Here is a 13,072-nt window from a genome sequence, read left to right on the forward strand (position 1 = left end):
TTTCTCCACAAATGTAGTACAATAATTTCAATGCCCTTTAAAGTGTTAGAAACTTATTTGACAATTTCTTTTGGATTTTTATTTATTCTACCTCTAGATTATGATTACATTTAACATTAACATTAAGGCCATGACATAATTTGAGAAATCAAATTAATTTAATGAATTTTAGGACAATTTTCTATGCTTTGCTTCATTTTCAAATTCTCAGTCTCTTAAGAAAATTCCTCTTTTTAACTTCATCAAAGAAAAAGATTTAATTAAAAGATTAATGGTATTTTATTTTCATATTATTTTTCAGAAAACCGCACTTGCTTTGACAAAGAAATCCTAACTACTCATCCAAGACCAAAGGACCTTCAGAAATAATAATGTCAACAATCGTCCCAATTACTTAATTGCAATCAAATATTTATTCAAATTCGTTTTTTCGAATATAATCAAATTTTAACATGCAAATAAATGTTTTGAGGCTATTGTCGCACCGCCAATGTCGTTATCGTCGTCGTGTCGTTATCCTTCGCAAAACGAATAGCTTCACTTGAAGGTTTCAAAAAATAAAAAAGAACTCAAACAATTTTACCTTTTTTCGTATAGAAGAAACCTAATTCCAAGTTTACAGGTTGCTTCAATTGAAAATAGAAATTAAAGTTAAAAAACAAACAATTTCAAGTGGATTATCGATACACGACCACCCAGCGAGTATATCCTTCCGACCAACTAACTGAAGAGAAGACCGACCAAGCCGCGATAAAGAAGTGAAGTGGAAAAAAAGGCAAGTCCTCCTATATGCAAATCAGAAAGTACCTATACCAATGTTAGAAAAAGTAACATGGATGAGTTTGAGTATTTACTATATTTGCGGGAATAGTAAGCTCCTTGTGCTCATTTAACGTTCCGTGATTGATTTAAATCCAAATCGTTAGAAAGCGAATATAAAGTGTTGAAAAATAGAATTAAAACAAACAAGAGAAAAACGGCTATAAGGCTCTTCTTCAATTTAAGGATAAAGGAAAAGTGAACAAGTGAAGTTGTTGTTGTTGGTATTGAACGAAAACATCCTTTTATAGTAAAAGTTTCAAATTGAGAACGAAATTCAATCCTTGATGTTTTTATATTCGAAAACAAGTTGCAGTACAAAGAGGTAAGTTAATATGTAATTACTTATTTTGTTAATTTCGAAGTACATTTTTGGAATATACAGGGAAAAATTTAGGGCATTTCCCGACCCCGCATGCTTGATATGAAATATGCGAGGATTTTAATTATGGTATTCGTGATTATAGTAGATGAAGGATTGAACTAGTATTGAGGTTAAGTTAATTAGAACGAGTATTACAGGGTTTTCCAGCAAGAGGTTTCATATCGAATAGCCCGATATTTCGGCAACTGTTTCCGTAAATCTGTTTATTTGAAAACGTTAAATACTAACTTTAGTTGATAATTATGAAAAGGGTTATCTAATTCTTAATAAAATATATCTTATTCTAATTTAAACAATCGTACAGCAATTACTTTTATTAGTACCCGTGGCATGATGGTTAGTGCGTTAAACTGTAAGAAATGAAGCAAAAAGAGGCCAGCCAAAAAGCCAGCCAAAGGTCAACTAACAGGGCTGCAAAGTCAGATAAAGGAGCAAGGCAAAAGGGTAGATTATCTCTACTCTCTGTTGCCTGCCTGGCGCAATTTAGACCATAATGGGCGCGCTGCCGGAGACGCGCCTTAAAGTCCTAGCTGTGAATGTAAATTCACTGATAAGGATTGAACGAAGAGCCAATATGTTCCAATTGTTGAAAAACTACAGTCCTGATGTGTTTATGGCTAGCGAAACTAAGCTAAGCCACAAACACAAATTGACTCATAAAAATTACAATATCGTAAGAAGACTCCACTCAAGGGGGCGGTGTCGCTCTCCTTATACGAAAAGGCATTAATTATAAAGTCATATACAACAATGAATTGCGAAAGCTCAAGACGCTAGAAGTTTGCGTTGTATGCATCTCTCTCACTCAAGGGAAGCGGATGTATATGATTGCGGCTTATGCGGCTGGAGCTCCGCAGGTCACTTTGCATCAGAACTCGAGATTCTTTTTAGGGAACTGAAACTGAGCTTGGAAGAAAACTATTTCATCTTGGCCGGTGATTTGAACGCAAAACATGAAGATTGGGGAAATCAACATAGTATTCCGAGACGTAATCATCTTTGTAATTTGATGAATCTTTACAGCGTTGAATATGGCGTCGACCTGCTGGCTACTAAAAAACCATCGTATCCAAGAAGCGGCTCCTTTCTGGATCTTTTGCTGTACGACACCAGACTGACAGTAAGAGACAAAGTGGGTAATCACCCTCGAAACTGCTTACAGACAGTCGAGTACGACAGTGATCACTGCGGACTGGCTGCTGGAATGCAGATTCCGAACGAACGCGTAGAGTTGGAGGAATACGTTGCAACGCACTCTTACAATTACAGTAAGATCCTTTCACCAACGCCTTAGCGAGAGAACTTCGTTCGAGTGACATAGCCCCACCAAACAACAGAAACCTGACAAATACAGAAATTGACCAACATTTACAACAGATGGACCAAACAATAAAACGAACAATGGAAAGGACAATTCCAAAGTACAAAGAACGGGACCAAATGGATGCTTACAGAAACGCGACTATTGACGCACTACGTAGGCACAAGAGTGGCTTACTGACAAGACTCAAAAACTTGTACAGACGACTTACAGACCCACACGACTTGGAGGTTAGGACACTGAAGTCGTCAATAAAAAATGTCAATCTGTTGATTAAGGAGAACTACAGGTTATCAATTAACAAGTACTGGGACCGCAAGATCCGGTCAGTTAATTCGAGTGACCCTGGTATGTTCACCAAAATCAATAAGATATTCAGGAAAAAAAACGACAATGACCTTTCGTGTCTTAAACTCCAAAGAACCGAAGAGAACAGAGACGTACTCAGGACAGCGCAAATAGATCCAGAAGAAGCCATCTTTGACGATGACTTTAATATTATTGAAGATCCGAAGGAAAAAGTGGAGGCGGTGGGAGCTGCTTTCCAGCAAGTGTAGTAGGTGAATGTTAGCATTCGCATATAATGCATATTATCCAGTGCATTGGAAGACCGCTGTGGTTCATCCTCTCCCGAAAAAGGGAAAGGACAACTCCAACCCGTCAAATCTTCGGTCGATAAGTCTTCTTCCGAGCATCAGCAAAGTTTTCGAAAAAATCATTAATAGGGCTCTGACTAAGTGGGCTGCGGACAACAAAATTATACCGGATAAACAGTTCGAGTTCAAGGCGGGTCATGACACAATTCATGCTGCATCTAAACTCTTTTCTGATATCCAATGAAATAAATCAAAATAGCAAAGCACAGGTGCTGTTCTGGAAGATTTGGAAAATTCCTTTGACATCGTATGGTAAGAGGGTATTTACCTAAAACTGAGCAGGCTTGGCATAAGCAAGCCATTGTTGTATATACTTTATGATATGCTTAACGGTAGAAAGTTTGTTGTCAAAAGTGGCAATGTAACTTCTACCACAACATTCTCAATTAAAAATGGTCTTCAACAGAGAGCGGTGAATTAGCCGATTCTCTTCAGCATTTACACCAGCGATCTGATAGGTAGTCTTACAAAGGCAATTGCGTACGCCGACGATCTCATTGCGTACAGAACGGCCCGAAAGGTTGAGGTTATTAGAATTCTATTGCAACGTGATTTCGACAAGATTCAGCGATATTGCGACGGCTGGAAACTGAAAATAAATGTCCAGAAGTCGGAGACAATTCTGTTCCGGACTCCGTTGGCTAGGGCCACAAGGGATACGTGTAAGAATTGGCGCAAGATGGTCATCGTTGATCTTCACGGGCAGCCATTAGCGAGCAAAAGTGTAGTGAAGTACCTCGGTATCTGGTTAGATCAGTATTTATATTTCGACAGACATATAAATGCTGCTCTGACCAGGGCCAGAGGAGCCTTCGCTCTGACGAATCGCCTGTTTTTTAGCAGTCGGCTTGACCCCAGAGCGAAGGTAATTTGCTACATGGCCCTCATACGGCCAATGATCGTGTATGGTTGTCCTGTGTGGTTCAACGTTGCCCCTTCCCAGATGGAGAAGCATCGGGTGTTCGAGCGGCAGTGTTTACGACGCTGTACCGGCTTATATCGAACAGCCGAATCTTCTTATGTGCATTACTATTCCAACGAGGTCCTATACAACGGGGCTCGAATCAACAGAATTGACAATTTCGTGATAAAACTCGTTCGAGATCACATTGCAAGAGCTATGTCTTCGACCAACAATTTAATTTTCGGGGCGTTTTATCCGAACGACGTGTATTTTGAAAGTGCACGCTTGAGCGGGTTCATTCCACCAGAGGCATTCCTCTTTTTAGACAAATGCGGTCTGATACAGAATAGATTGGCAGTTCCGTTAATCTACCACCAAGAAACGTGGATAGGCGACTCCCATACAATCGGGACGTCATGGAACAAGGCGGAGCAGAGCTCCTTCGGTTCAGTGGGGCTTTGTCCAACTGAACTGATAGGGTGAAGCAGGAGAACCAGTTTTGGTGGCTTCAATCGGCACTTGATATTGGATCGGGATGGGGTTTTAAGCCTTGGCTGGCTTAAATACTTGTTTTATAGTTTTAGAGTTTAGTTTAAGTAGAATAGGCATTGTGGCACAAAAAGAAATAGAAAAAAAAATAAAAAAAAAACAACATTAAAAAAAATCATTAAAAAAAACATAGAATAAAAAAAACAAAGATAACAAAATATGAAAAACAAAAATGTTAGATAGTTATATTTGCTGCTGTGGTTGTTCTAGTTTTAAGTAGTTTATAGGTAGAATAGGTAGTTTAAGTTAGCTTTAAGTTTTATATTAAGGACCTTATTTTACTTATATTAGTTTTTTAAATTTTCTAATGAATACAAAAATAAATGCAATTGAATAGAAGTGAAAATAGATCTTAGGGGCGAAAGGCATTAGTATTAGGTATTATTGTTTTACTTAGAGTGTCCGTATGGGACCATTAAGTAAGTTGTAAGTTGTGGATAATTAGGCTAGTTTTATGAATTTTTGTCTAGCTTTAAGATAGGTTTAAGATTGAATTTATAAAAATGAATTAAAAAAAAAAAGAAAAAAAAGTGCGTTAAACTGTCATGCAAGGGGTCTTGGGTTCAATCCCTGCCTCTGCCACCTTAATTTAAAAAAAAAAATAATTTCCGCTGGTACTGCCTCTTGCGAGGAATTGACAAATCCTTCAAGAGTAATACTTATCATGAAAAAGTGCTTTCTTAAATTAGCTGTTCAGATTCAGCCTAAAATTGTAGGTCCCTTCCATTCCTGAGAACAGTACTCGCACAAAGGAATAGTTGAGAGTTTTAAGTCACTAGGCCCTGGTTCCCAACGGACTGTTGCGACACCCAATTTATTTATTTTACAGCAATTACTTGTGATCACAAAATTAAAACACTTCAAGCCTGATGAGGATAATATAGACCAATTTAAGATTGCAATAACATAACAGAATTCCAAAATACTCTCTGTGTTTGGTCAATGAAGGGAGACTTAAGGGACCTGTCAGATGAAAGAAAAGTAAAGTCACAGTTACACGAAATGACATCTTTTTTTGGGTACATTTTTATTTGAAAGGATCTATAAGTAATGTTTAAAAAAAAATTACATCCGTAATCAATAATGCAATAAATCCAACCTTAATTTGTCAAAACCTTAAAAACACTGGAGAATTGAAAACACACTATTCGCTTATTCGAGTATTGAACTGCAAAGGAAATTAAGTGCAGGGTTGCTACTCAGAACTTCACTTTAATTTATTATTGTGAAATAGAAACAGACTCTAAGTCTATCAGAGTAGATGAAAGCATTTCTCTGTTCGACCATATAACCAATCAAGTTACATGTTTTCGAATATTTCAATAAAGTCAACTTTATTGGAAAGTTGGCTGGAATTTCAAATCTAAGTCTTATGTCCGATTTCATAATCAAACACTAAAAGCACTTTTATTTAAATAATTTTTAAAATTTTATCAGGCCTTTACGTTTTGTCAGTTTAATCAATAGTCCAGTCAAATTGTCACCATAGAATGGTTACATAAATTAGATTGTTTGGATTAGTAAGCTGTTGAAAAATCTAAGTTTTCTAATTCCCCCCACCAACCCGTGCGCCGCCATCTTAAAAGAACTGTTTAATTTTTGGACTTTTTCCTGTGTTTTCAAAACATATTCTTAAATATTTGTTTGAGAAAAACAAAGTTAATGGCTCTTTTAAACTAGATTAAATTACCTACAATTCGAGATCAAAACGAAATTTCTAGCTCAAATAATTTCCGAGATAGAGCTCTTTGAATTTTGAGAATTTTTCTCAAAAATGTTAAAAGTACAGATTTTAAGTCGGTTTTTGGTTGATAGTAAGTAAATGGTAAATGCTTTGTCAATGTTTGATTTTATAACATTTGAAGTAGAGGTAAATAGCTAAAGTTCAAAACAAAACTGGTTCTGCTAGGTCGTATAGACTCTGAGATATAATCTTTTAAATATTGTTGTAGCTTTTAGGTTTTTTTTACCAATGTATTTATTGAGAAACAAGAAGTTTCAAATTCTATTAATATATATTATGCAACGTTCATGCAAAAAAGTATTTGCTGAACCAAAACTTTACACTTTTATTCGTTTGGAAGGGTTCCTTGTTGTTTCGGCTCCAAGTGCGTACAGAGTATCGCATACTCTCATCAGAGGTAATTTTTCTAGAATATTAAACGGAATTTATTTTTGTCCCGAATTGTTGGCAAAGTTTTCGATTTAGACAAGAAAATCTCCTTGGAAATGAAAGCAATAAGAAACGTTTTATTGAACTGCTGAGATTTTACAGAAAGCTAATATCTGCGTACACTAGACAGTCGAAGATTCTGACCTTATGATTGTGAACACTGCCATTTCTGTTGCTCCCAGGTATGACTCTGTGGGTGTTGTTGGTCAAGACATTGACCTTCTCGTTGGCATCAAAACATAGTAATCTTTTGCTCCAAAATTGTGGAAGAGGGAAAACACCAGGCAGTTAGTACTCAACCGCATCGATTGAAAAATACATTTTCTAATGCACTTTGTTTATTCATGCTATCAGTGGGTATGATACCACATCACCGCTGTTTGGCCAGGGTAAAACAAAATGTATTAGTTTATTTTTTCAGCATCAAGAACTTTTGAATAAAGCAGCATCATTCCTCAATTCTCAAGCAACAACAGAGCAAGTAGCAGAAGCAGAGGAAAATGTTCTTGTGGCTTTGTGTCGGGCATCCAGCAACTCAAAACCTCGATGAACTGCGGCACCAAACATTTCTTAAAGCTGCAGCTAAAACTAAATTTAGCCTAGCTAGGAGTTGTAGTTGCCATTTTTACTATAGTAGAAATGAATGTTAAGTTTGACATTTGATTTTCCTAGCAACCTATTCAACGGATTTTGTAACCGATGTGAATATTTTGTCTATGTTTCTTTATTTCTTTTATAAGCTAAGCTTGTCATGAAAAAGTGCTTTCTCAAATAAGGCGTTCGGATTCGGCCTAAAACTGTATGCCTCTTCCATTCCTGACAACAATATTCGCACACAGGAATGGTTGAGAGTTGTAAGTCACTAGGCCCTGGTTCACAACGGACTGTTGCGCCACCCAATTTAATTTTTAAGCTAAGCTTGTTTGTTTGATATTATATGTGTTTCCATAAATTTCATTTTATTGATAATTTAGTTGTTGAAAAGTATCCTATTAGTTTTTCCAAAACTTATTGATTTTCGTGATAAACAAAATATGGACACCTTTAAGAAAGATTTTGTCATTACTTCGAACAAGAATTTTGGTGACAGGCCAGACGGAAGGTTATTCATCTTAAGAGAAAGATCCTAAACAAAAATGTATGTCAATGTAATAAATTGTGCACTCAACTTTATAGTTCTATAATTTTGTGAACACAGCCTTGAAAATGATTTAAAAATCCTTAGTTTACTTTAGTTGGCGCTACAGCGCATTGTGCTCCTGGGCCTTAAGTAATAATTTTCGCCAGTTTATTCCACCTCTAGCTTACTGCCTCCAATTTCGAATACCAAGTTGATGTGCGTCGGCCTCAACTTGATCACTCCACCGAAGATGAGGCCTGCCGATGCTTCTTGTTCCCTCAGGCTTGGCGTTGAATACCTTACGGGCTGGAGCTCGATGTTATTCGCTCAACATGCACTAGCCATCTTAAGCGTTGAACACGCAGTTTTTCGACCAGTGCCAAGTCGCTGTACAGCTCGTATAACTCCTGATTAAATCTTCTCCGCCAGATGTTACTTTGCCTGTCGACACAAACCGGACCATAGATCGTACGCAGAAGCTTCCTCTCGAAGATATCCGCCTGGAAAAGGGTCTGCATGCTTCTGCACCATACAGCAAGACTGGGATGATTAAAGTTTTGTACAGTGTCTCTTTGGTACTTCGCAATAGGGCCTTATTCCTCTACTGCTTGCTTAGGCAAAAGAAACAGCAATTAGAAAGGGCAATTCTACGTTTGATCTCCACGCTGATGTTATTTGTAGAATTAACAGCAGTGCCCAGATAAATTCGTTTACCACCGAGAGGTTGTACCTGTCAATTGTCACATTTTGACCAAGTCTACGGTGTGAATCGACTCTATTTGACCACATTGAAGACTTCGTTGCACGGTATAGTTCGTTCCTGTCTACTCTGTCATTAGATGCTTTAAAATTGATGAAAAGATGGCATGTTTCGATGTTATGTTTTTGGGTATTTTCCAGGATATGGCGAACAGTGAAAATTTGGTCGATGGTAGATTTTCTAGGCCTGAAGCCACACGGGTAAGGGCCAATTAGTTCCTCAGTAAATGGCTTCAGGCGTTCACATAATACGCTGGACAAGATCTTGTATGCGATGTTTAAAAGGCTAATGCCTCTGTAGTTAGTGCAGAGAGGGTGGTCATCTTTTTTATGGATCGGGCAGATGGTGCTTAAGTTCCACTCCTCGGGCATGCTTTCTTCGGACAAAATCTGCTCCAGCGTACTTAAAAGGCTCCACCTACAGACCGTCATCACCGGTTTGTTCGACTTCAGCCTGGTGATGGCTAGTTTGAACTCACTCTGGTCGGGTGGGTAAGACTCTAGATCGTCAACCAAATGGATTTTACGTGGCTGCTCGCTGGTGAAATCGTTGACTTCATCAACATTAAGCAGCTGGTATAAATGATCTCTCCAGATTTTTAGCCCTGGCCGCGAGATTTATGATAACCGCCTGTTTTTAGCCTACTATTGAAGAATACGACTTGAAGAGTATGTAGTTTCAACAAGACGGTGCCACATGCCGTACAACTGGAATGAATAAGACTTTATTGCAAGACACATTTCCTGGCTGCGAAAGACCGTGTTTATGCAGATATACCTTTTAAGCACTTAAAAACCAACATTCGCCAAGTTATGGCTGAGATACCGCCCACAATGTGTCAAAAAGTGGCCGAAAATAACCTCACAACAATCGTTGTTTGCAACAATTTCCGTGGTGGTCATTTGAATAATTTAGTATTTCTGACATGATCTCAACGTCCAAATTTTCTAAGAAAAAAGAATGATATTTGTATCGTAGCCCAGCTTACCTTTTATAAACAGAAACCTTCGAAATTAAAAGTAAAAACACAATGATTTTTAGAGTGGAAAAATATATAAAAAACCACTATCCATCTTTATTCATTTAAAGCCTGCGACCGTCCTTCTTGCAACTTATATTAAGACTACATAAAAAACTTATAGAAACGTTTTTAAGAGATTTCGTTCACATAACGAACACTTCTCTTTCGTTAAGTTATTTATAATATTTACATAAGTTTCATTTACCTTCTATTTATTTCTGGAACCATCGACTGCTGAGGTTGTAAATCTCATGCAGTTCGATACAATATTAAAAAAAAATATTTTATCTATTTTATTAACGTTTACTTTTGAAACCGCAAATTGGATAACCCTGTATCCGTGAAAAACAGCTTAAACCTAAATTTTGCATTGCGAATTTTTCTTTAAATTACAATTTTGCTTCTTACAAAAAAAAGATCCACCTATAACACAGGTATATAAACATGTGGCCGCCGGCCGCACCGTGGCTTATAAATACAGATTATGTTTCTCAACAGTCCGTTGGGAACTAACCTAGTGTCTTACAACTCTTAACCATTCCTTTGTGCGAGTTGTCAGGGATGGAGGGTACCTACAGTTGTAAGCCAAATCCGAACGTCTAATATGAGAAAGCACTTTTCATGACAAGAATTACTCTTGGAAGATTTGTCAATTCCTCGCAAAAGGCAGTAAATGTGAATATAAAACTTTGGATAACACAGTCAGGGATTGAACCCAAGACCTTCGGTATGACCAACGCACTTACTATCACGCAACGGTTACTACCGCGGAGGCTTGCTCGAATAAATTCAATCCGAAATGACCAATACATTCGAAAAGATTTTTGATGACTTATGTCAGTAATTCCGTGTCGGATATTATCTACCAAGGTGTTATCTCAGACTTAACTGGGTAGACAAGTGACTTCGCATAACCCTTTGTACAAAATATTTCAGCGATGTTAAATCGCAAGACCTTGAAAGCCACAAAGCACCACAAGCCCACGATGTGCTCACCAAAAGCTTCCTTCAATAAATTGATTGCTTCTTGGAAGTAAAGCATGTAGAGCTGACTTCTTGGAACCAAAGGTCGTCCACATCAAAATCTTCCAATTGTCATATTACCTATGAAGGCTATCGGTTCAAAAATGGTACATAACCTTTGAAAAGTTTAAACTATTTACCATTGTATTTTCCTATGGTATTTTTTACTTGCAGTTGTTAAAAAATAAAACAGTTTGGTCTCTAATTTCTTGTAAAAAATAACTATGTCCAATTATTAGAAAAAAGAGAACTATTTTTATTGGAAATAACATTGATTTCTAAAGACCAACACGGAAAATAACATTTTCTTGAGTTGACCCGATTTCTAAGAACTACAAAAAAAAAATAACAGACCTTAGGAACAATGTAGCCAATACAATGTTTTCAAAAATGCCTTACCAATAACTTTTATCTTTCTTTTATAAACCCAACAAAGATACATCCAAAGATGACAATTAAGGAAAATCATCTACAAACTTTGAACCCTAACGACCTCTTTTTCCTCAGTTTTGCTGACCAAAAATAGACAAAAATAAAACCACTCACACTCCTGATACTTAGTTAGAGAAAAATATAAATTTCAAACATAATGCAATAAATTAATAACCCATGGAATCAGTAGGCAATAATTTAAGTCTTCGATGCCTGGTGGCGTGAAAATTTCAATTTATATCCTTTATATTCTTTTCAATTTGTGACTTTGGAACGCTGCTGACGCTCATCGCTGTGGTGTCTTGTCCTTTGCTGCTCTGCGCTGGCTGGCTTGGTGTGGTTGTATTCTAAGTTCTACCTTCAGCATCATAGCATCCGTAGAGTAGAACCGCACACTGATACTCCCGCTTCTAGACATTTTATTTGTGTACTTTGTTTTTGTTTTACCTCTCCAAAGGCCCCCGTATGAGATGGTGAAGAATTTCTTTATCGTGCTCACGGATCACGGTCCCAACAACTGAACTGGCTGAATGGTTACAAAATAGAAATTGTCTTCGACTTGGGAACTTACAGCTTACGGCAGCACTTAATCATGTTCCTGTAATAGAATCGAAGGCACATTGGTTCTCACCCAACAACACACCACACCGACCGACCGACCGACCTTAGCGCAGATCAGGGAAGGGAGCATCTCATTTTTTCATTTTTTGGTTTCTTTTTTTGGGATCGGGAAAACTAGCAAAACTTCTGGAAGCTATATAATTCGCTGTCTTGTGTACCTTTTCTATATCGGTCTACTCGTATACCTACAGCTTCCTACGTTATCTCCGTCATGGAAATGAGTTTGCTTGTTAGCTATTGTTCCTGAAAACGCTTTAACCAGCTACAGCACTCTCTCTCTCTCTGCATCCTTGCAACGTACAAAGTGAAGGTTATTAATATCACAGGCTTATATTTTGTGATTACCCTATACCGCCCTTAAGCTAGTCTGATGCGATACCGAACTAACTAACTGAGTGCTGAGACTGAGACTGCGACTAAAACTTAAACTAAGATTGAGACTACGAGACTGGTGCAATGAATATGCGGTACATGATGGGAGTGCAGTCAACTATTGGCTGCGCACGTCTAATCAATCAACAGATGGACAATCAGATCATCAGTGTCTCCAGGCGGTCACAGTTCTGAAATTAATTCCTGGTTCTGGATTAGTTTGTTAGGTTGTGATTGGTCCGCAAGCGAGAGGTAACCAGTTCGAAGTCGTCGTCGGTCGGTGAGGTATGATTTATGGATGAGTGCAGTTGGAGTTAGATCCGTCGAGTCGCTTGTCGTCATCGTCATCATCACTGGACTGGCCGGTTGTTCGGTCAAAGCCAAAGTCGTAATCAGCGTCAAAGAGGTTTTTTGAAAATTAAATCGTGTCTTGTCAATTTATGTGGGAATTGACAAACAAACAAGGAAGGGAATTTCTTGCCACTAATTGGCTTCTGATAAAAAATATCCCATGTTCCTTAAAGCAGAATTTTGGCCATTTAAATGTCACTCAAAATGGAGAAAAGTTTGTTTTGAGTTACAAGTTTTTGTAATTTAAGATCCTAGGGATATATGTCAAACATTCGCTAAGGTCAGTTGCGTTTCAAAAACTTACATACGAAAGAGTTTTGAAGTATAAAGTTTTCCGATTAGAGGTTTCGCTTTGAAATTAAAAAAAAATATATTTTTTTAGAGAAATCAAAGAATGCCAATAAAAACTTTAAAAAACAAAAACAGACTTTACTTTTCATGAAGTTTTCGATTACCAACTTGAATATACGCGGCTGCTTGTCCCCGATGTCTTCACGAATTCCATCTTTAAGTCATACATATATCCTATATTTCATGTGGCCATCCATATTTAAAATTGTTATAT

At 37.4% G+C, this 13,072-nt stretch overlaps 1 protein-coding gene across 1 annotated transcript in view; it reads left to right on the forward strand.

Annotated features, from left to right (window-relative positions):
- Nucleotides 1-322: 322 nt before the first annotated feature.
- The window catches only part of LOC129943129 (cadherin-86C), a 449,574-nt gene continuing 436,824 nt past the window's right edge, over nt 323-13,072 (forward strand). Inside the window, exon 1 of the mRNA XM_056052378.1 lies at nt 323-1,144. The gene's annotated coding sequence lies outside the window, so the exon portion shown is untranslated. The remainder of the gene's footprint in view (nt 1,145-13,072) is intronic.

The sequence above is a fragment of the Eupeodes corollae genome, chromosome 1 (assembly GCF_945859685.1).
Source record: "Eupeodes corollae chromosome 1, idEupCoro1.1, whole genome shotgun sequence".
In the NCBI taxonomy this organism is placed as follows: domain Eukaryota; kingdom Metazoa; phylum Arthropoda; class Insecta; order Diptera; family Syrphidae; genus Eupeodes; species Eupeodes corollae.